Source organism: Dendrobates tinctorius, unplaced genomic scaffold, assembly GCF_039654945.1.
Source record: "Dendrobates tinctorius isolate UK_male_01 unplaced genomic scaffold, ASM3965494v1 ptg000063l, whole genome shotgun sequence".
NCBI lineage: Eukaryota > Metazoa > Chordata > Amphibia > Anura > Dendrobatidae > Dendrobates > Dendrobates tinctorius.
Window position 1 is genome coordinate 25,023,583 of NW_027361731.1, and position 24,122 is coordinate 25,047,704.

General features: G+C 45.3%; 1 protein-coding gene across 17 annotated transcripts in view; it reads left to right on the forward strand.

Annotated features, from left to right (window-relative positions):
* The window catches only part of SHISA6 (shisa family member 6), a 470,754-nt gene that overhangs the window by 414,155 nt on the left and 32,477 nt on the right, over positions 1–24,122 (forward strand). The window lies entirely within an intron of this gene.

Here is a 24,122-nt window from a genome sequence, read left to right on the forward strand (position 1 = left end):
CAGCCGCCCAGCTTTCACCAGTGGCTGCGGCCAGCACCGCGCCATCGGCGGCCACGACTGTCCCGCTCCGGTCCGCAGCAGGAGCCGGGCCTCTCTTGATCGCGGACTCCCGGTCGCAGCCAGTAGCTGCGCAGGTGGCCTGTCACTCGCCACTATACATCACTGCCACCTGCCCAGGTCCAGGTGCTGCGGCCCATCCGTCTAAGGACTCCACCGGGGCCTGTGGGGCTCCAGTGTCCTCATCGCACCGGAGAGCGCGAAGACTGCGTCAACACCTCAGCAACTGGGCCCAGCAACTATTTCGCCGAAAGACCACCAGCCCGAACGGCGAGGGACATCTGGACGGCTAAGTAGACTCTAGACTTAAGGACCCGTAGTCGGCCAAACCGCTGCCCTATAGTGACCGGCCGTTGCCGGGAGTAGTCGTGTGCGGCGTTACTGTGTTTGCTTGTTTAGAGCCACTGCGTGGGCAACCTGTGTTACCCCTGTTTTGGTGATCAGGCCGTGACTGAGGAAAGTCCCCACAAGTCCCATAAACGTATTCTTAAAAAGCACCGTAGCTGTCTCGTGACTCGGCACTGCATCCTGCGCACCTGCGAGCACCACATTTGCATAGGAGGAAATGCTACCACTAAGCAGGGACTCATCTCCTGCCTGTCCACAATGTTCAATACTGCTGCTGCCACTAACACTACCACTATGTATCCAGCCATCTCCTGCCTGTCCACAATGTTCCATACTGCTGCCACTACCACTATGCAGTCAGCCATCTCCTCCCTGTCCATAATGTTCCATACTGCTGTGTTATGAATGAGTCACAGTAGGAGCCAAAAAACAAAAATATTAGCTAAGTCCAGAAAACCAGAGAAGTTGGCAGCTATCGGATTGCAGACCCCTGAACCTAACAACAACAACTAGCAGTAGCCGTGGGGGGTTCCTACGGTGCCCTAGACCCCTCGACAGCAGCTTGATCAACAAACCTCTTCAACAAGGACTTATGAAACACATTATGAATTTTAAATGTGACAGGAAGAGCCAAACGAAAAGAGCCCGGATTAATAATCTCCAAAATCTTGTAAGGTCCAATAAATCTAGGCTTAAACTTAGGAGAAGCCACCTTCATAGCGACATTTTTTGATGATAACCAAACCATATCACCAACCTTAAACTGGGGACCAATGGTCCTATGTCGGTTGGAAAACCGCTGGGCCTTTTCCTGGGAGAGAGATAACTTATCCACCACTTGGTCCCAGATCTGGTGCATTCTCTCCACCACAGTGTCAACACCTGGGCAGGCAGAAGGCTCCACCTGCCCTGAAGAAAATTGAGGATAAAACCCAAAGTTACAAAAAAAAGGTGACATCAAAGTGGCAGAACTAGCTCTATTATTTAAAGTAAATTCGGCCAAGGGCAAAAATGAAACTCAATCATCCTGATCAGCGGAAATAAAACATCTCAAATACGACTCCAAGGTCTGGTTTGTTCTCTCCGTCTGCCCAGTGGTCTGAGGGTGAAAAGCAGAGGAGAAGGACAACTGAATTCCCAGCTTGGAACAGAAAGTCCTCCAAAATCTAGACACAAATTGAACTCCTCTGTCAGATACAATGTTCTCAGGAATCCCGTGCAAGCGAACCACCTGTTGCAAAAACAGGGGCACCAACTCAGAGGAAGATGGCAACTTAGGGAGTGGTACAAGATGAACCATCTTAGAGAACCTATCACAAATCACCCAAATAACAGTCATTCTCTGAGAGACAGGCATATCAGAGATGAAATCCATTGAAATATGGGTCCATGGCCTCCTGGGGACCGGCAAAGACATCAACACCCACTAGAGCGAGAACAAGGTTTAGACCGGGAGCAAGTCCCACAGGACTGCACAAAATTCCTGACATCACGAGACAAGGCGGGCCACCAAAAGACCGACTCACCAGATCTCTAGTACCAAAAATACCTGGATGACCAGCTAATGCAGAGCAATGAACTTCAGACATCACTCTCTTCTTCCACTGGTCAGGAACATACAACTTTCCACTGGGACAACGCTCAGGTTTGTCCTCCTGGAACTCTTCCAGAGCACGTCTCAAATCGGGCGAGATGGCAGAAAGAACTACCCCTTCGCCTAAGATGGTAGCAGACTTGGTCACCACAGGAGAATCAGTAAAGAAGCTCCTAGAGAGGGCGTCTGCCTTGACATTCTTAGTGCCAGGAAGAAAAGAGACCACAAAATCAAAACGTGTAAAAAACAAGGCCCACCTAGCCTGTCTAGGGTTCAAGCGTTTGGCCGACTCCAGGTAAATCAAATTCTTGTGGTCAGTGAGGACCACGACTTGGTGTTTAGCTCCCTCCAACCAATGTCTCCACTCCTCAAATGCCCATTTCATGGCTAACAGTTCCCGATTCCCCACATCATAGTTACGTTCAGATGGAGAGAACTTTCAGGAAAAGAAAGCACAGGGATTCATTTTAGATGTTACAGGATCCTTTTGGGACAAAACAGCTCCTGCACCAATCTCAGAAGCGTCCACCTCTACCTGGAACGGGAGTGAGACATCAGGTTGCCGCAAAACCGGGGCAGAAGTGAATCTTCGCTTCAGCTCCTGAAAGGAAGAAACAGCCTCCGGATACCAATTCAACACATCAGCTCCCTTCTTAGTCAGATCATCAACGGCTTGGCAATACCAGAAAATTTTGCTATAAATTTCCAATAAATATTAGCAAAACCCAAAAACTTCTGGAGGGCCTTCAAAGAAGTGGGCTGAACCCAATCATAAATGGCCTGTACCTTGGCCGGGTCCATTTCAATAGTTGACGGAGACAAAATAAATCCCAAAAATGAAATCCTCTGTACCCCAAAAAGGCATTTCGATCCTTTGACATACAAGGAATTCTCCCTCAAGATCCGGAACACAGTCCGAACATGTTCCACATGAGAATCCCAATCCTTGGAGAAGATCAAAATATCATCCAGATAGATAATCAAAAATGTATCCACAAAGTCTCGGAAAATGTCGTTCATGAAGCACTGGAAGACAGAAGGGGCATTAGTGAGCCCAAAAGGCATCACCAGGTACTCAAAATGTCCCTCCGGAGTATTAACGCCGTCTTCCATTCATCCCCATGCTTAATGCGGATAAGATTATACGCCCCCCTGAGGTCAAGCTTGGTAAACCAGCAAGCACCTTTAACTCTGGAGAATAGATCCGAAATCAGGGGTAACGGATACTGATGCTTAATAGTAATTTTGTTGAGGGCACGATAATCAATACAAGGCGTTAATGAACCATCCTTTTTGGCCACCAAAAAAAAACCGGCACCTAAGGGTGAAGAGGATGGTCTAATATGACCCTTCTCCAACGCTTCCTTAATATAGGATCGCATCGCCTCGTGCTCGGGTACAGATAAATTGAAGAGCCGACCCTTGGGAAATTTACCCCCCGGGCTCAGTTCAATTGCACAGTCATAACTCCTATGAGGAGGCAAAGACGCAGACTCATTCTCACTAAATACATCATAAAAGTCCGCCAAATAGTCAGGAACATCATGCGACTGAGGAGAGGTGGAAAAAAACGGAGCCTCACTAAGGGCACACCGACAACCCCAACTCACCACAGACACAGATTTCCAATCCAAAACTGGATTATGAATTTGCAACCAGGGAAACCCCAGAACAATGGTATCATGCAAATTATGCAACACCAAAAATCTGCAATTTTCTTGATGTTCTGGGGCGACCCGCATTACCACCTGGGTCCAAAACTGAGGTTTATTTTTCGCCAAAGGAGTAGCATCAATCCCCCTCAAAGGGATAGGCGTCCGCAGAGGTGTCATCGGAAATCCACAACGTTTAGCAAAATCCAAGTCCATTAGATTCAGGGCTACTCCCGAATCCACAAAAGCCTTGGCAGAAAATGTGGACAGGGAGCAGATCAGAGTAATTGCCAGAAGAAACTTAGGTTGAACACCACCCACAGAAAACATGTGTGCAAAACGTTTCTCTCGTTTAGGACAGACAGAAATAATATGCGAGGCATCTCCACAAAAAAACACAGCTTATTACGCCTTCTGAACTCCTGACGTTGCTCCCTGGACAAAACTCACATTGCATAGGTTCAGACACTTGTTCAACTGGTGGCAACACCTCTCGTGCAGTCCTGCGTTCACGTAAACGCCGATCAACCTGAATGGCTAATGACATAGAATCGTCAAGACCAGAGGGAACAGGAAATCCCACCATAGTATCTTTTACGGCTTCTGACAAACCCTTCCGAAAAAGAGCTGCCAAGGCATTATCATTCCAGGTAGTAAGGAACGCCCACTTTCGGAATTTTTGACAGTACAATTCTGCAGAATCTCGACCCTGGCTCAATGCCAACAGGGTCTTTTCAGCCTGATCAATGGCATTAGGTTCGTCTTACAACAACCCCAAGGCTTGAAAAAATGCGTTCACATTAGTCAGAATAGGATCATCTGGTTTCAAAGAAAACGCCCAATCCTGGGGATCGCCACGCAGCAAAGAGATGACAATTTTAACCTGCTGCGCGGAGCTCCCTGACGAGTTAGGCTTCAAGGCAAAAAATAATTTACAATTATTTTTGAAATTCAAAAATTTAGACCGATCCCCAAAAAACACATCAGGAGTAGGGATCTTTGGTTCAGCAGCATGTGAATGAGCAAGACAGGTGGAAATTCCCCACACTTCAGCAGTGAGCTGCTCCACACGATCAGACAATTGCTTTATCTCCATTAAGAGAAAAAAAAATTCCCCCTACGGCCTCAGAGATATAGAGGAAAAAATATACACACTTTTTTTTTTTTACAATTCTTTCTTGCTATTGAGTACCCTAGGATCTGCGGTATGGCGGGTGATTCTGTTATGAATGAGTCACCGTAGGAGGCAAAAACAGAAATACTAGCTAAGTCCAGAAAACCAGAGAAGTTGGCAGCTATCGTATTGCAGACCCCTGAACCTAACAACAACAACTAGCAGTAGCCGTGGGGGGTTCCTACGGTGCCCTAGACCCCTCGATCACAGCCGGAGAACAACATAGCCTAAAGACAGAAAGGGAAATCTAAACTGCCCCAGAGCAGACCCCAAAGCAATAGGCAGCCCCCAACATATAATGACGGTGAAGCAAGATGAAAAAACACTCACACAGATAGAAAGATAGGCTGAGCAAATGATGGGGCCCAAGCTAACTAAATAGGACAGAATAGAAAAGCTGCTATCTGCAATCCACCAAAACCCTCTCAAAAACAAGAGCCAACAGACTGATAGGGAAAAAAGCCCTGAAGACGCTAGGCTTCAAAAAGACTATATCAGTACTCAGGTATTATCTGAAGACAGAGCAAAAAGGAATTCAGCTCACCCAGCAGGGAAAGGCAGAAATCCAGAAAAACAAGGCAAAACAAAACCAAAACACAAATGCAAAAAGTATAGCAGAAAACTTAGCTTTTGAGGAGCAGGAATCAGACTGGTCTCCAAGAATCCCTCAGAGTAATCACCCGCAAGGCAGAAGGGCATCGGCTGCCTTATATCCAGTCAGCAATCCCAGTCACCCAGTCATCATCATTCTGCTCAGGTGCTTTGTAATCAGCCTCACTACCTTCCTTCACCAGAAGAGGGAGTTCATCAGGCCTCAATGGTGAAGGGGAAAATTAACTCACAACACTGCTGCTGCCACTACCACTATGCATCCAGTCATCTCCTGCCTGTCCACAATGTTCCATACTGCTGCTGCCACTACCACTATGCAGTCAGCCATCTCCTGCCTGTCCACAATGTTCCATACTGCTGCTGCCACTACCACTATGCATCCAGCCATCTCCTGCCTGTCCACAATGTTCCATACTGCTGCTGCCACTATGCAGTCAGCCATCTCCTCCCTGTCCACAGTGTTCCATACTGCTGCTGCCACTACCACTATGCAGTCAGCCATCTCCTGCCTGTTCACAATGTTCCATACTGCTGCTGCCACTACCACTATGCATCCAGCCATCTCCTGCCTGTCCACAATGTTCCATACTGCTGCTGCCACTACCACTATGCATCCATCTCCTGCCTGTCCACAATGTTCCATACTGCTGCTGCCACTACCGCTATGCATTCAGCCATCTCCTGCCTGTCCACAATGTTCCATACTGCTGCTGCCACTACCACTATGCAGTCAGCCATCTCCTCCCTGTCCACAGTGTTCCATACTGCTGCTGCCACTACCACTATGCAGTCAGCCATCTCCTCCCTATCCACAGTGTTCCATACTGTTGCTGCCACTACCACTATGCATCCAGCCATCTCCTGCCTGTCCACAATGTTCCATACTGCTGCTGCCACTACCACTATGCATCCAGCCATCTCCTGCCTGTCCACAATGTTCCATACTGCTGCTACCACTATGCATCCAGCCATCTCCTGCCTGTCCACAATGTTCCATACTGCTACTGCCACTACCACTATGCATCCAGCCATCTCCTGACTGTCCACAATGTTTCATACTGCTGCTGCCACTATCACTATGCATCCAGCCATCTCCTGCCTGTCCACAATGTTCTATATTGTGCTGCTTCTGCCACTATCACTATGCAGTCAGCCATCTCATACTTGTCCAAAATGTTCCATACTGCTGCTGCCACTATCACTATGCAGTCAGCCATCTCCTGCGTGACCATCATGTTCCATACTGAACTGCTACCATTATGCAGCCAGCCATCTCCTGCCTGTCCACAATGTTCCATACTACACTGCTGATGTGAGGGAAACCTGTCCTGCACAGGATAAACATAATAAACCTGATACTCCTAGAAAAATTGGATATTTATTTGCTTATTAAAAGAATCCGTGTATGCGTTGAAGATTGTAAAATGAGTTGGACACAGCCCTAGAAGACCTTGTACATGTGTTTTCATGGCAGTTGCAGGCTGTGGAGTACTTTCTATTTGTGCTGAATCAATTTGGGAAATGTTCTCATCTCTAACGTGCACCTGTTCCCCAGTCAGTCTCTTCTCCCCTGCTTGAAGTGGCTGATAACAGAGAATAGTTCATTGTATGCACCTGCTCTTTTGTCAGACTCTCTTCTCTCCTGCTTGTAATGAATGAGAACAGAGGACAGTACATTCCATGCACCCTTTCTTCAGTGTGTCTCTCTTCTCCCCCATTTGAAGTGGCTGATAGCAGAGAATAGTACAATGTTTGCACATGTTCTTCACACTCTCTTTTCTCCTGCTTTGGATGGCTGATAACAGAGAATAATAAATCTTCTCGGGTCACACTTCCCCATTACTTGCGGTTGGTACCAGCTGCGTTGCATTTATGTAAACGTGGTGTTTGCTGTCTGGGAGCCAATTATTAGCTGTCTCTGTGGCTTGGGGGCTCGTTCCTCATGTCATCGCTCAGATTTCCTCATTCATGGCACGCACTTCTGAGCAGAGAGCGGTGCCCAGATGCTGGGGCGATGACACCCACTGAGGGTGCTGCGTAGGACATAAAACATGTGTGGTGCACCTGCGCTTTGTGTAGTGCACCTGCTGGGGTGTCAGGAGAAGTCACAGCCGGCATCCCCTATGTAGCGAGGAGGAAAGACATGGAGACAATGGACTATTCAATATATAGTGTACACACATAACACCAAATACTCACATACTAGTGTACAACATACACATACATATGTATAAACTTACACACACATTACCTCGGTGTCACACGAGAAATACCTCATGATGTATAAAACCAGTGTGCTGTCTCAAGACCTTCACCACCTTATTGTTGCAAGACATACTGATGGAATTGGTTACAGAAGAAGTTCTAAACTACTTAAGGTTCCAATGAGCACATATTCAATACTTATTTCACCTGATGCATATAGTAATATGGCCACCCTTCTTCTCAGTGACAGCCATAAGCTCCATCCATGGAAGCTCTTCAGCTCTTTAACCCCACAATCCCAGAAACGTCTGTTCTTTGCCGTAAATCTCTCTTGTAAGAAGGACCTGCAAGTTCTCACTAGAGTTTAGGTCTGATGAGGATGGGGCTGGGTCATTATTCTCCATCTTTAAGGTCTTTGCTGGCCCCGAGACTTTGATGGAGCCTTATCCTTCAGAACAATCCAGGTTTTCTGGAGAGATGCAGACTGTTTCCTGCTCCACTGCTGGAAGAAAGTGTCTTCTAATCACCAACAGGAAGTTCAGGAGGTGGTTCTGATCCACCTTCAACCCCAAAATGTCCAACAAGCTCCTCTGCAATAATCCCACCTATAACAGCGCCCACCTCCATTTTGCTGAGGCCTCAGTGGAGATGGAGGTCTGTGCCCGATACTGACCCAACCCGGCCCATCCTTCTGCTCCCTCTAGGGTCGTTTCATCTCATCAGTCCATAAACCCTGGTAACAGTCTGTATCAGATATTTCTTGGCACAATCCTGAGGTTTCCACTTCTGTGTCTTGCGACAGTCAGTACTGTGAATGTCCTGGTTCCTCATCACCCACTATAGCATAGAAACCACCAGCCCTCCTGAACCATGAAAACCAACAGTCTCAAGAACCAGTTTCCATTTCAGAATAATAGTATAAACCAGGTGATGCTATATTAAGGGGCCTAAGTTATCTTTCCTCTTTGTTAAGGATGAAGTTTGGTAATTCTCCTCAGTACCCGTCTGCTAACCAAAAGCCGTCTGTAAATTATGGCAGCTCTGCAGATCGACGTCTGTACTTCCTAATGTGTTATGGGACATCACCCAACTTCCATGAATCATTCACATTTATACTGTTATGTTAATCCAGAACATAATGTAACGAGAGGAGCGACGATTCATTGTGATCCATCGTCACCCGCGCCAGATTCTATAATGAGATGAGTCGCGTCCAATTACTCATTTCCAGAGTTCTGGAAAATAAATGAAATTCAATATATCGGTGAGTTATTGCTGCCAGCCGAGACGTCTGCTGCCATTATGAAATTGTATGGGTTGCGTGATCTTCTCGATGTCTTCTTACGGCTTGTGTAATATCAGTCTTGGGTTTTCATTCTGGACAGGACTTAAAGGGACACTACATAAAACATATTGTCCTCTGTTCTGTGTAATAATAGTTAGAACATTATATAAATTTTTGCAATTTTTTTGTGCATTTTTTAAAAACAAAAATATGTCCATAGTGATGGATTTACCAACAGTGGGTAACAGTAGTCTACTTGTCCCTCTACTTAGCAACTTTGCCTTCTCCCATGACCCCTGTGATTGATGATGACGCTCATGTGGTGGGTCTTCCTAGTATCTCCTTTGACTGACAATTTGGAGAATTGCCTATTTTCCTGCCCTTCTGTAACAAAGGAATGTAGATGACTGAGCCAAAATTGTAGGGTTGTGAATAAGCGAGTAGTGGTTCACCAGTGTCTTTACTCACGAGGGGTTACAACTCTTCATGGTTACCGTTCAACATAGGGGACAAAACTTGGCGGTCAGAGCCAGACAGAAGTAAACAATAGATATAGCAAACAGCAACAATCTTGTTCCAATAATCATGGCCTGAGAACAAAGTAAGATTGGTACTGATTCTGTAGGTCTGCAAGTTACTCTCGCTGGGGTCAAAATAACTGTAGAACCAAGCTACCTTTCTACATGTCTACCAGCTTAGTTCCTCAAACTGGAGATATGTTGACAAACCACCACATTGTAGTCTCCATTTCTCTTGAGTCATAGCCGGCATGGACAATATGGAGCCCATCTGTCAAATTAAACAGTCTTCTCGCTGAATATTTCCAACCGCGCACACCACTGATGACTAGCCTACTGCCCAAAGGTTAAGAACCTCTCTAAACAATATCTATGGAGTAAGTTACAATTGTCACTTAGGGTAACCAACCAAATGTTTCCAACTCAACTCTCCTGTCCAGGTCAAATGCCGATATACACAAGTAATCCTAAAAATTCTGCAAAAATACAAAAAAGAGTAGACCCTAAACATCGTTTGCCCCATTGTCTCATTCTTATATTCGGTCCTACTTACTTCACTCCAGGAGCTAGAACCTGCATAGAACATAGTTTCGGTGAAAGTTTTTGAGACTTTTTTATTAAACTATTCCATTATTTTACATTAGGGAATTATGGCCCTAGAGGTGGAAACCCAAGCCTTTAATCTGCTAAATAGATGTTGGTTTTGAAGATCTAGAGGACTTTCAGAGTTGCTGATATAATATAATTTCTGGGTTAAGACACCATGTAGGAGGCGAAATACAATTTACAAGCTTTCCACAAAAAGCCCCACGGACCTCAAAGTAGTTCAAAGTCTATCAATGTAGAGACACGGGAAATTAAGACTCTAAACTGTGTTAAAACTGTAGCCAATTAGATATGCTTAATATAGCAGGGAGATGACATCGGGGGCGACAGTGAAAACAGACAAAATTAGAGGGAAGTCAATAAAAGGACGTTCAGTAAAAGCAAAAGGCAAGAAGACAAAACCAGGTGGATATGGTCAACGGTGTCTCTGCTGAGACCTGAAGATCATGGACCCCAATCCAACAACTGCATAAAGATGTACCGACATATGAGATGTAAGGTGGCTAAATCAGCCAATTTTGGCACCTTAACGGCTAATAGGTATGTGGCACCAGAATCGATGTCAGAAGATGTTGGATTTCAACAAGCCTGATCCTTTTTTCCCATAAGGGATAGCAGCTACTTAGACTCAGATGATCCTAGTGATCATGTCTATGCTGGAGTTTGTAGGAAAAGCTGGTGGTCCACCAAGGTAATGGCAACACCACCCATAGCTCTAAAACTTGCACTCTTAGGTATCCAATGAAGATATGCTAAATACAAATGACATTGTTCCAATAGTACCTTAAGCAACCCCAAAATGTTTTGATGGGTAAGTTGGTAGCATAACCCTTGCTATCTCTACCCTTTGAAACGGGAAGCGTTAGTAAGATAGTGGCAAAGAATGACGTGGAGGAGAGCCACATTTTGGCTGGCAACTGTTTTTACACTTTGGACGGACACTTGCCCCATCTCACAGACAGCCACCAACGCTTTCCTGATCTTCAGTGCCAGAGACATGTCAGTGGAAAGTTTTAGATGAACCGCTACTGTAAGACCTCAATACCTGTAGAAATACTACAGTTGATCTTGGAGAGGACTATGGGGCCATCATGTTTCTCAATGTCATTGATCCCTTTCTGGGGCAACTCCCTAATCTAGAGATACTTGGGTGAGGAAACCATAGGTAGAAGCCAGGAAGACAGAACAACCTCCTATGCAAGAGAGCGTGAGTATTGGAGCACAACCCTTGTATGGTCTTCTCAGTTAGGGGGTAGTGAACCTATATAGTGCCCTTTTGTTGATGGTCCAGATGTCAAAAACATTTTGATTTTTGTGTATCTCTTCTGATGTGAGAAATTAATTATGTTCCTAGAAAATATTCAACGCACTTGATCCTTCGATGATGAACACCTTTACGCATGGGCCTGATAAAACCAAATAGTGCAGGTATCTGAAAGAGTCTCTCAAGACTCAGGTGGACCACTCCACTATTCATCTCTCCTTTCCACCCTTGATCTTATAGGATCACAACATCTCTATGCTGAGTCTCTTTAACTTTGGTTGTTTTTTAGTCCATCTGATTCTATGCTTCGAGCAGCATTCTTTTCGACCTGCGTCATTTCTTAGAAATTCATCTTCAGAAGATACCAGAGATGACCCTGGGGTTTGACCCTCTCAATCAAAGACTATGGAGTTACATTTCTCCAGTTCGAAGGCAGAACATACTTGTTACACCAGTTCTTTACATTTGCACTTGACATTGCAGAAAAACATCAACTACATGTAAACAAAACCAAACTGACCTTTGACGGTCCCTAAGGGCGACAACATGATGTTGTGCTAGAACTGTATAGTGCTAATGTTTTTCAGCACCTGCAACCCAAAATGAAAAAGTCCCTGTCATTTCTCCACCCGATCTAAGACAAGAGGGGGCTTTCACTAGTAAGCAAAAAATTATTTTTCTCTTTTTTGCTAAATTGGTATGCAAGTTCTTCTTCTGACTTTACTGGTGACTATTATCATGCAACTTAAGTCTTAGGAATATATAGACTGAATAATGGTAGCCATGTTGGGATAACGTTGAGCAAGTCCTTAAAGAGCAACTGTTTGCCCATAGGAACTTATAACATTGCCATCTTCTTATGGGATGTTCCACCTGATATACCAGCAGGTTCCTCAACCCCTTGTATTTTAAGGGGAAACAGACCAAGGTTGAGGCTCTTGTCCAACACCATTTCAATTATCCAAGAAAATATGGGAGATTCCAGGAAAAAGGGACCTTCCGAAAAGTTAGCCAATCTCCCGGGAACCTGTATGGCCTCTCAAGCTTGAAGTCATGAGGCTTCATCATGAGACAAAGCACCGGAGCCCAATTTTTGAGGTGTTGAAGTACTAAAACGGGACGGGGCACCAGTAGAAATGTCTAGCTCAGGCACGCAGACAACTCAAAAATTGGCAGCTCAGGTGGAAGCCAGGAGCTTAGGTGGGCTCTCTCTAAAAGTTGTTTAGGTCACCTAATCCCAACCATTTCTATGACTTCCTGGTCCATTTTTCAGAGAGAACTTCCAATAAACCCCATCCTTGTGCACATCTCCATTCAACCTGTTGCTCTTGGATGAAGAAAGTCATATTTTCTGGGTACGTCCATACATCGTGATATGTTCTCCTCCCGGTGATGAGATCGGGGATGACCGGGGACCTCTGCAGGTTGGAGGGTAGACAGCGCACTATCATGTTCTTGAGGCAGAGCTCTGTGATGAGAGTTACTCCACACTATAATTGTAGATTAGATCGTTGCTCGAACATGAATGCAGATTCAGTGAAAAAGTGCAATCTTCCCCGTCGTGCCCGCCTTACAGAAACATGACTTTCTTGCTGATTTCTCTCTAAACGCTTTGTAAAGTATGTAAGAAATTACAAATATAAGGATTATAGCAGAGCTACAGGGGTGCAATGTCCATTGTGGCCAGTGCAGGGTGTGGGGGCGCTCCTGAGTTTTTAAAGCATATTAAAAGTGTGGGGAAGGGGTGGATATAATGTGAAGGCAGCCGCTCACTACTTATCTATCCGGAGACTCCGCCGTGTACTGATTTGTACATGGGAACCTACATGGCTTTGCCGAGGGCACATCATACCTGGAAAATGACAGCTACAATCTGATTGACTGCCATCTCTAGGGACCTGATTGAGTGTCGGTAAATGGAAACTAATTGGCTACCGATACACCCAATTCATGCTCTCCTTAGATGGATGTGAATTGGACCCGTGCAGCCAATCACAGTGTTCCTTTTATTCTTTAACCTTTGTTTGCAAAAAGAAGATCTGACACCTGATTGTTGGCCTCTGATTGGTTGTTGTTTTTATCTCATATAGAAAAAAAATAAGAGCAGCAATCCGATTGTTTTTCATTCTGTTAAATCTGATTTTTTTTTCCATCTCGTAGAATGTGATTGGTTACCTTCCTCTGGTATTTGACTGGTTTCATTCCTATTAAATCTTATTGGTAGCCATCCTACAGAATTTGATTGATCTCTATCATATGGAATCCGATCTATTTCCAACCTGTGGAGAAAACTGGATTCCTTCCGGTGGAATCTGATTGGTTTGCATCCAATGAAGTCTGAGTAGATTCCATCCTGTTGGAAATTGGTAGCCATCATATAATCTCATTGGTTCCTTCCTGTGAAATTGGGTTGATTTTTTTTTAAACTGTGAAATGTGATTGGTGGCCTCCTGTGGAATATGATTGGTGGCCTTTCCTTGGTATCTGATTGGTGGCCATCCTGTGATATCTGGTTAGTATCCATCCTGTGGAATCTGAATGGGGCCCATCCTGTGGAACCTGATTGTTGGTAATCCTGTGGAATCTGATTGGTGGCCATCCTGTGGAAACTACTTTGTAGCCATCCTGTGGACTCTGACTGGCTGCCATCTTGTGAAATCTGATTGGTGGCCATTCTATGGTATCTGGTAGCCATCATCTGGAATCTGATTGTGGCCCCCTGTGGAATCTGATTGGTGGCCTTGCTCTGGAATCTGATTGGTGGCCATTCTATGAAATCTGATTGGTATCCATCCCGGGGAATCTGATTAGTTTCCTTTGTGTGGAATCTTATTGGTGGCTTCCTGTGATATCTGACTGGTAATAATCTTATGGCATCTGATTGGTGATCATCCTGAGGAATCTGGTGGCCATCCCCTGAAATCTGATTGGTGGCCACTCTATGGAATCTGATTGGTATCCATCTGGTGGAATCTGATTGGTTTTCTCTGTGGCAATCTGATTGATGGCCATATTGTGGAATCTGATTGGTATCCTTTGTGTGGAATCTTATTGTGAGCCATCCTGTGGAATCTGATTTGGGGCAGTCCTGTGTAATTTGATTGATTTCCTTTGTGTAGAATCTGATCGGTAACCATCCTGTGGAATCTGATTGGTGGCAATCCTGTGGAATCTGGTTTCCTTTGTGTAGAATCTGATTGGTAGCCATTCTGTGGAATCTGGTGGCAATCCTTTGGAATCTGATTGGCGGCCATCCTATGGAATCTGATTGGCAGCCATCCTGTGGAATCAGATTTTTTAGCCATCCTGTTGAGTCTGATTGGTGGCCATCCTGTTGAATCAGATTAGTAGCCATCCTGTAGAATCAGATTAGTAGCCATCCTGTATAATCAGATTAGTAGCCATCCTGTGGAATCTGATTGGTGGCAATCCTGTGGAATCTGGTTTCCTTTGTGTAGAATCTGGTAGCCATTCTGTGGAATCTGGTGGCAATCCTTTGGAATCTGATTGGCGGCCATCCTATGGAATCTGATTGGCAGCCATCCTGTTGAATCAGATTAGTAGCCATCCTGTAGAATCAGATTAGTAGCCATCCTGTAGAATCAGATTAGTAGCCATCCTGTGGAATCTGATTGGTGGCAATCCTGTGGAATCAGATTGGTTTCATCACTTTTTTTAATCTACAGAGCAGAGCTGACTTTTCTGATAATGATTGGTGCAGATGACGATTGTATGATCAGGTTGCTGCTTTCTTATATAATCCTGTGTAACGTCGATGATGTTTCCCATTGTCTCAGTGAGGGTAAGTCCCTTGTTAATCCAAATGCTATCGATTTCAGCAATTAACTACAGCGCGGCCTCGCCGGCTTCGCCTCTGCTTCTCCATACCGGAATATATTTTATGGGATTACTTTAGCATAATAATAGGATGTAAGAGGCTTAACCCGGATTTATGTGGAGCAGGGAAGTAAAAGGTTTACAGCGCGACATACGCGGCAAGCCAGACATCAGGACATTACGTGCGGGGTGTAAAGGGGCGACACGGACTACAGGTGGAGGTGAGTGCGACATATGTTATATTTACTGCACAGCATTCACGGAGAGCAAGCAGAAATTCTGAGAATGGGGACGAATCACAAAGTATGTGAACCCCATTACCATAACAATGGGACCTATTCTTGTCTGTGAGTGCAGCTCTGGAGTATAATACCGTATCAGTAATGTATGTACACAGGGACTGAACCAGCTCTGGAGGATAAGGTAATTAGAGAATCTAGTTTCTCCACTTTGTGAAGGATCGTCTCCGTTAGGTACAGACTAGAGCGGTATTTTGTGCTGATCGTGGCGGACGATAACCTTCTTTCCATTAGATACTGGTGTGGAATAAAGAATAACAATGTCGCCTCCAAACAAAAGGCCCCAAGATTAAAACCATAAAAATCTGCGTTCTCTGCAGGGAGCAGTCAGATGCCGCCGCGGTTTCTTTTCCCATTGTGTGGCCTTCATTTATATTCGCAGATATTTGTTCTTATTGGTGTTTTATCTGGGAAAGTTTCCAGGACTATTGGCAAGATAACTATTGGCGAGATTGGCGGACGGTTCCCCACGGCTCCGCGCTCGCGGCTGTAATGTCTTAGATGCAGCAGATAAGACAGAAGTCAGAAACGTAACCGTCTTGTAAGGAAAGGAAATCAGGGTCCCGGTCGCTCTGAGCCTTATAGGCCGTCTAGTCAGAATAGATATAAAACTGAGAAAGGAGCACGATCCACCAGCAGCACAGAGGATTTCAGGAAATGGCTGATCTTCCGGGAGATTGACTATCGGATCTCTGTAGATGTGGAGGATATGGCTCTTTCTTCACGAGGGGATATTAGCGCGGTACATCCGCGGTTCGCAGGCTCAGAGCCGCTGATAAATCATGGCGATAGCTCAGCCCTCCCCTCGCTAATAACTGCTCTTAGGCTATGTGCACACATTGCGGAACTCCCGCGGAAGTTATTCAGGAATTCCATTCTGCGGGAAAATCGCATTTTAAATTCCCGGGATTTTCCTCCGGAAAAACTAGCTTTTTGCAAGTGTAATTAGCTTGCAGAATGCTAGCATTTTCCAGGCGATCTGGAGCATCACTTGGAGAACTGATTGACCTATTGGTCACACGAGTGTGATCAACTTTTTACTATTGAGGCTGCCTATGCAGCATCAGTAGTAAAAAGATGTATAAAGATCTAATGTTAAAAATAATTTAAAAAAAATAAAAAATCGGGTTATATTCACCTTCCGGCGTCCCGCGCAGCCTTCCCAGGCCTCAGCGATGCTCCCGTTCCCAGTAATGCCTTGCGAGACCTTTGATGACGTCGCGGTCTTGCGATAATGTAGCGGTCTCGCGAGGAATAGGGACCGCTACAGCATCAAGAGACCGCGACGTCATCAAAGGTCTCGCAAGGCATTACTGGGAACGGGAACATCGTTGAGGCCCGGGAAGGCTGCGCGGGATGCCGGAAGGTGAATATAACCCGATTTTTTTATTTTTTATTCTATTTTTTACAGGGATATGGTACCCAAAGCCCGGAGGACAGTCTCCTCTCCTCCACCCTCTGGGTACCATCCGCAAATGTTCTGCTTACTTTTCGCATGGTGTGCGCAGCCACATGTGGAAAGTAAGCAGAACAATGCATTCCTATGGGTTCGGGATCGCCGCGAATCCGCAAAATTAATGAGCATGCTGCATATTTTTCCGTGATGCGATTCGGCCACGGGAAAATCCGCAGCATTAGCACAGCATTGCGGAATCCCATAGGAATGCATGGGATGCTATTTTTTTTGCGTTTTCGCGACAAAATCGCGCGGTTAAAACCGCCGTGAAAACGCGAAAAAAAAACGCGACGTGTGAACGCAGCCTTAATGGGCAAAATGTTTACTGTCCTGGGGCAGATTGGGGATGGTGAGTGGCGGCTGCGTTCCTTCTACCAGCCAACTACAAAGTCATTATTATACATGAAGAACGGGGGGACTGTGCTGACACCAAATACTACTCTGCACGTCACACCTCCATATTCATTACAGGACAAATTAGTCCCTGTGGGGGCGCACGTAACCGAGGAGCGCAGTGATGTCCGAAATGTCAACTTTACAGACTTCCATACTTCACACAGCTGAGGCTTTAAACAATCCACTGTGAGACCAGCACCAGCACACCGCTCTCTCCTGTCCTGATAGTCTGTCACGTATATCCCACTGCTGTCCCCAATTTGTCACATATCCACTTCTCAGCATATGACTTGGGGTTGCGCCTGTGAGGGTTAATCTATCTCCTCTCACTCAGTCCAGCACCCAACCTCTGTCCTATGCTGCTGTGGTACTTGCAGGTACGCAGGATGCAGTGACGAGTCACGGGACGGTTTGGTGCTTTCTATAATAACGTTTATAAGACTAGAGGGACCTTTCCTCAGTCACGGCCTGACCAACAAAAAGGGGTAACACTATATACAAGCACACACAAACGGGGTAGAACACGACTACGTCCGGCAATAGCCGGTCACTATAGGGCCGCGGTATGGCCGACTACGGGTCCTTAATTATATAGTCAACTTAGCCGTCCAGACGTCCCTCACCGTTCGGGATGGTGGTCTTTCGGCGTAGCAGTCGCTGGGCCCAGTTGCTGAAGCGTTGACAATGTCTTCGAGCGCTCCGGCGCTCTGATGACACTGGAGCACCACAGGCCCCGGCGGAGTCCTTGGACGGATGGGCCGCAGCCCCCAGACTGGGGCAAGCGGCAGCGATGTGGGGTGGCGAGGGGCAGGCCACCTTCGCATCTAACAGCTGTGACGGGGAATCCGCGGCAAGCAGAGGCTCGGCCACTGCCGCGGACAGGAGCGGTACAGTGGTGGCCGCCGACGGCACCGGACTTGCCGCAACCACGGGTGAGGGCAGAGCGGCTGTGGGCGGCGAGAGACAGGCTGCAGCCGCGGGCTGGAGTGAGGCGGCAGCGGCCGCTGGGGTCCGCGGGCAGGCCGCAGCCGCGGGCAGGAGCGAGGCGGCAACGGCCGCTGGTGACCACGGGCAGGCCGCAGCCGCGGGCAGGAGGAAGGTGGCGGCCGCTGGTCATCGCGGGGCAGCGGTTCTCGGACGGTCGTCTCGGCGCCGTCCCACTGATGTCCATGGGAAGTATCTCTCCTGTCTCTGGCCTCCTTCCTGGCTCGGGTGAGTCGCTCTAGCTCTCAGTCGCTCCCACGATTTCCTGCTCCTTCTGTCTCGTTCTGCTGACTCACTGTGACTCGCCTTCCCCGCCCCTTTTATATTGGCTCCTCCCCCAGTCCACCTGTCAGTCTCCATGGTCCGTCCCTGAACTCTGTCCCCCGGAAACAGTTTCCCCTGGAACCCAGGTGACGGTCCCCTTGGTTCCGACCCAGACACTCGATGGGGACCCTCTCTCCCACACTGCAGTGGGAGCATAAATCACACCCCGACACAGTCCACACACCCCGCTCATACACGCTGTCACCACTCACCGAACACACGGGCAATGAGTCCCGGAAATATTACTGCTAAATGCCAATCACCAGGGTCACACACTCTAAGGCTAAAGATTCTTTAGAGCAACAAGGTTCAGACTTATTAAAGTTTTAAGCTTTAATATAAAAGGTACAGTGCTTACAATAAAAAGATATAGAAAATAAGGAAATAACAAGTGACATACAAATATGCAAAAACAGTGATAAAAAAAGGGAGAAAACTTACAGAAATATCGAACTTTGCAGTCTGGTACTCTGTCCCTGAGGGAGAGGGAAATATGAAATGGAGCACATCAGCTGCCTATGCTGCCCTCACATGTGAACCCTTTTTCTTTGTGTGTAGGCCCAAATTATAGATTTACTCAGGGATCAGGTTTATAGACCAGCCTCTCATGTTAATATTCTAATTGCTGGTTTGTGACTGGACCATGGTTATTTTACCAATGAATACATTATTTTTCTCTGAAGCTCTTAGTGTAACCTATCTCATAGATAGATAGTGTCATTCTTCAATTGGCATCTCTCTTCAAAAGAGCTAGAAGGTGTGAAATGTTTCCACTTTGTGGTTTCCAGTAAAGCCCCCTGGTGAGATTGGAGATCTGCAGTCTAAGGACTGACGTTAATTTACTGCTGGTCATACATCCAAACCTATACCTATTCCACTACAGTCTGCTATAATGTGACAGTCCGAAGTCCAGAACCTTTGTAGTCCAGAGCTTTTGTAGTCTGGGGTCTTTGTAGTCTGGAGTCTTTGTAGTCCAAAGCCTTTGTAGTCCGGAAGCTTTGTAGTCCAGAACCTAGGAAGTCCAAAAGCCTTTGTAGTCTGTAAACCTTTGTAGTTCTAAACCTTTGTAGTTTGGAAACTTTGTAGTCCAGAACCTTTGTATTCTGGGAACCTTTGTAGTCTGGAGCCTCTGTAGGCCGGAACCTTTGCTGTCCAGAATATTTGTAGGCCAGAACCTTTGTAGTTCGGATTACTTGTAGGCTGGAACCTTTTTAGTCTGTAACCTTTGTAATCCGGAACCTTTGTAACAATTGGAGGCAGCTAGCTACCGTTTGTACCACTAGATGGCACTAGAGAGAGCTAATTTGCATGTTTTTTTCCCCAAGGAGCATTGCCGAGTAGACTCAATACTCAAGTGGTCTTTCTGCCCCCAAAAATTACATAAAACTGTAAATTCCACAATGGGGCTGTGCTATAAACAACCTATCCATAGGTTTGATGATAAATGGAGGTCTGGATACTGAGACCCCATGGATCCTGCAAGCCTAGAGTCCCTAATGTGAATGGATCAATAGTGAGCATGTGCGAGCACCATACAAAGTAATATGAGCAGAGGTCGCACATGCTCATTACTGATCCATTCATATACAGGACTTTGGGACCACTGTTCTCACGAACATTGAGGGTCCATGTAATAGGACCCTCAAAAATCATGGGAAAACCACGTTGAGGGACGTCTTCTTGGAATTAGCCCACTGGAAAAAAACATGCAAATTCTCATGACAGAAAAGAAGACTCGCTAGTTCTTATTGTGGGTGTTGTTTTTTTCCCCTTTGAGGATGCTGACCCCCAAAACAGGATTAACCCCAGGTTAACCCATATGCCTTCAGTCTTGTACCCCCGATCCCATTCCCAGCTCATAAAAAGGCGACAACATTTATATTCCCATCCCAGGTGGTTTGAATGTATTTGTGCACTATATTGTATACTAAGGGAGGACATTGTGCACCATCCTAATGCCAACCCTTCCCCCAGACACCATCCAGTCTATATAGTACACTATTGTCCAGACAGCAGTAAATAAGAAAAGCCTGATAAATTAGGAGGAGCGTGGCTGTCACCGCTGAGCGATGGCATCTGTAAGACACAGAACACTGCGACACATTCAGAGATCATAACTTCAGTAAACAAGGCTGAGAGCTCACAGAGGTTTTAATCATAGTGACAGAATTATCCCTGGAGATCAGCAGCCGCCGGAGAACATTCATTAATGGATACGTCAGGGTCTTCTCGTCGTCTGCCGCACATGAGCTGATGGCAGGAAAAAAAAACGGCGTCTAAATGGATGAGAAATTGCATAATATTGAGTAGAGGTGAGCAAAAAGATCTGCAAGTTCTTGGTCCAGTGGCGATGTCGTAAGTCCATGGCAATCAGCCCAGAGAACTATGAACCTCCTACCTATCGGCTTCCCTAGAGCTTTTTCCTGTTAATCCATGACGTCATGAGTGCGTCTCACTGTAACAATGACGTTGTGGTTGACCTACTAATCGGAAGAAACACTTGAGATGTCGCGCGTAAGGAGAAGGCTCACAGGTCTCTTGTCTGACAGCCATGGACTTCCGACGTGGCCACTGGACCATAGTGTTGCAAATATTTTTGTTCAACTCTAGTATTGAGTATGGTTCAGTCTCTAGATAGCTAAAATAGAAATAAGGAGGGCACAAATGGACAACTGGTCAAAAAGGCAGAGATTGAATCATCCAACGGTGTTGGAAGGGTTCACCAAAATATGCCAATCACATGGTGTCCCCAAGATTCAGCTATGACCTGAGATGAAACGTGACAGCAAGTGTTCAACTTCCCTGCAGCGCCCACACAGGAAAAAGAAGGTATTAGGCCATTTTTATTTAAATCGATTCTCCATAACCAATAGATGGAGGATATAAATTAAAGACCCTTCTCTTTTAACCCCTTTAATGCACAGTACAGGGAGGGGGCACCACTAGCTCTGAGTTCTGCACATCCAATCACAACCTACTAAAAATGCAACTACAGTATTCCCCCTAGTTTATTTATTGGGTAGTAATTGATCACTTTATGTGCACTATATGGTATACTAAAGGAGGGCATAATGCACCATACACCTGAAGGCCAACCCTTTTGGGACAGATCTTCGAAGGTGGAGGGCCTGTAGGATAATTGCCCCCTCTCTGTAATTAACATCCTATCCGTAAACTTTAAACTTAATCCTAATATCAACCCAAACTTTAACCATAACTTTAAGGTTTGCTTTTTCATGCACCCAGCCTCAACCAAAACTTTGTCCCTAATCCTAACTCAACCCAAAACCTATCTTAACCCCAACTATGTCCCTAACCTTGTTCTTAACCTTAATTCTAACAATAAACTTAACCTCAACTCGAATCTTATCTCTAACCCTATCTCTAACCTTAACTACTCCCTTAAACCAACCCCAAACCCAACCTTAAACTTAAAATGTTTATACACATGAGATGCCTGTTGGTTGAACGATGCTTAGACCAATTCTTTGGGCAGATAATCATCTCAGCCGACACTCCCATATACAGGATCACTCATTCGCCTGAGAGCTTCTATTTTCTGTAAGAGAAAGCCACTGGCTGACATGTCGATTGGTTTCTATTCGGGAGAACAATGTGATTGGTAGTCCAAAATTGGACATACCCAATTGACATATCCCCTACCCCAAAATACACATTAGACCATCAGCCGAACTGACTGATATTGGTGGGTTCACCTGGCATTAGGCAAATGTGTATGTACCTAAACCTCAACACTAACCTTAACACTAAACCCAACCTAAACTTCATCTTTAACCGTACCGATCGAATATTGATTGCCTATCCTATCAATAGGCCATAAAAACATAATCCTTGACAACTCTTTTATACCTAATCTCTACCTAAATCTTAATCCCAACCTTCAATTTGACCTTAACGCTAACCGTAGCCAAAGCCCATAAGTCAAAACTTAACCCCAACCAATTTTTCTAAACTTTACCATCTGTGAAAGGTTACAGGTATTATCCATAAGACATTCCTATGAGCCACATTAGCTAATGGAGACGATGAGGAAGCCTGCATCTCGAATTCTAATACTCCGATATAAAAGGTCATATTTGCATTCCAAGAGCTCACACTGTGCATTTGTACAGCACACAGATCATGATTCATTACCGCCGAACGTAAAAATTCCAATAATCCTTTGTCAAGTCCGGTGACAGATAAGGTGATCCGCTCCGTGTCTCCCGGGGTAATAAGAGACTTGATTATCTCTTCTAAGAGTCCCCAGTAAAACTCCCCGTTTCCTCCTGTTCTTAGGTTTCTCCTACCAACGACTAATTTCTCATAAAATTATAGGCCTGCAGGTTGTAATTCACTCAAACAATGGCAATTAGTCTCCACATTCATCCCTATGTCTTCTGTGCCAAGGAAGAGGAGGTAATATTTATGTTTGATTTTTAATTACGGTATTGCCTTTTAACGAACCAATAATGCTGATTAGAGGAAGAGAACCGCCATCTATGCGAATAACAGCGATGGTCGCCAATTCTGAAACAATGGTTAGGGTGTTTCCTCAAAACAAGTCCTTGAATTGCCCTCTGCCAAGTTATATTAAAATTCTACTTCTAGTTTCTGAGAAAGTTGGGCATTTACCAATGTGGCCACCACTTCAATCGGGCCAAATTGACCAGACTAGAGGAGATGTAGTACTATAAATATTCCAGATCCGTTTTAGTCGATAAGGAGCTTTCTCTGCAAGGTTGAATGTTTTTTTTTCCAGTAGTAGACATGATCAAAGACAGACTATGGGGTCCAACAACTATATTCTTGGTTGAACCGCCCAAACTTTTGAGTAACCACCACTAAAACAAGGAATAAGCCCTTTTATTCTTCACCACCACCAATCTGTTTTGGTGTTCTGAAAGGAAACCCTTTCGAGATTGAGATTGACAATGAGATCTGATCTCTTTCTGTCCTGAATACATCATCAATGAAGGGTTGGATTTGAATACAAGTATTTCAAAAGAAAGCCCCTTCAAGAAAAAAATTGATATTGAGAACAGTGACATTCTATGTACTTTGGTGGAACTTCTATAGATTACGATAGATCAGAACAATTTTGCCAAGATTTGAAATTACATCTGCAATTTATCAAACGTTCCAGATCCTTACTTTTGTGCTTATGAGATAGCTGATCGAATATGATCCTCTAAGCCATGGTCATCAAGTCAGTGTTTTAAGACTCCTTTTAGATTGAGTTGTTGGGTATTTTCTTCCTTGGAGGATCAGAAAATTTGGAGAAGATCTACACATTTGGAAATGTTGCCAACCTAGTAGTATTGTATCCTAATTATCCCTTTCCAAGTCACTAGGTTAGTAATCCAGATCTGAGCTTCACTGTCAGAGCCAACATACGTAGACTCAAAAAAGGCACAAGAACAGTAACGACCTTCACAACATCCAACCATCATCAACATCATCACCCAAACATAAGATGTTTCATTTATAGACTACATTCTATTTTCTTTT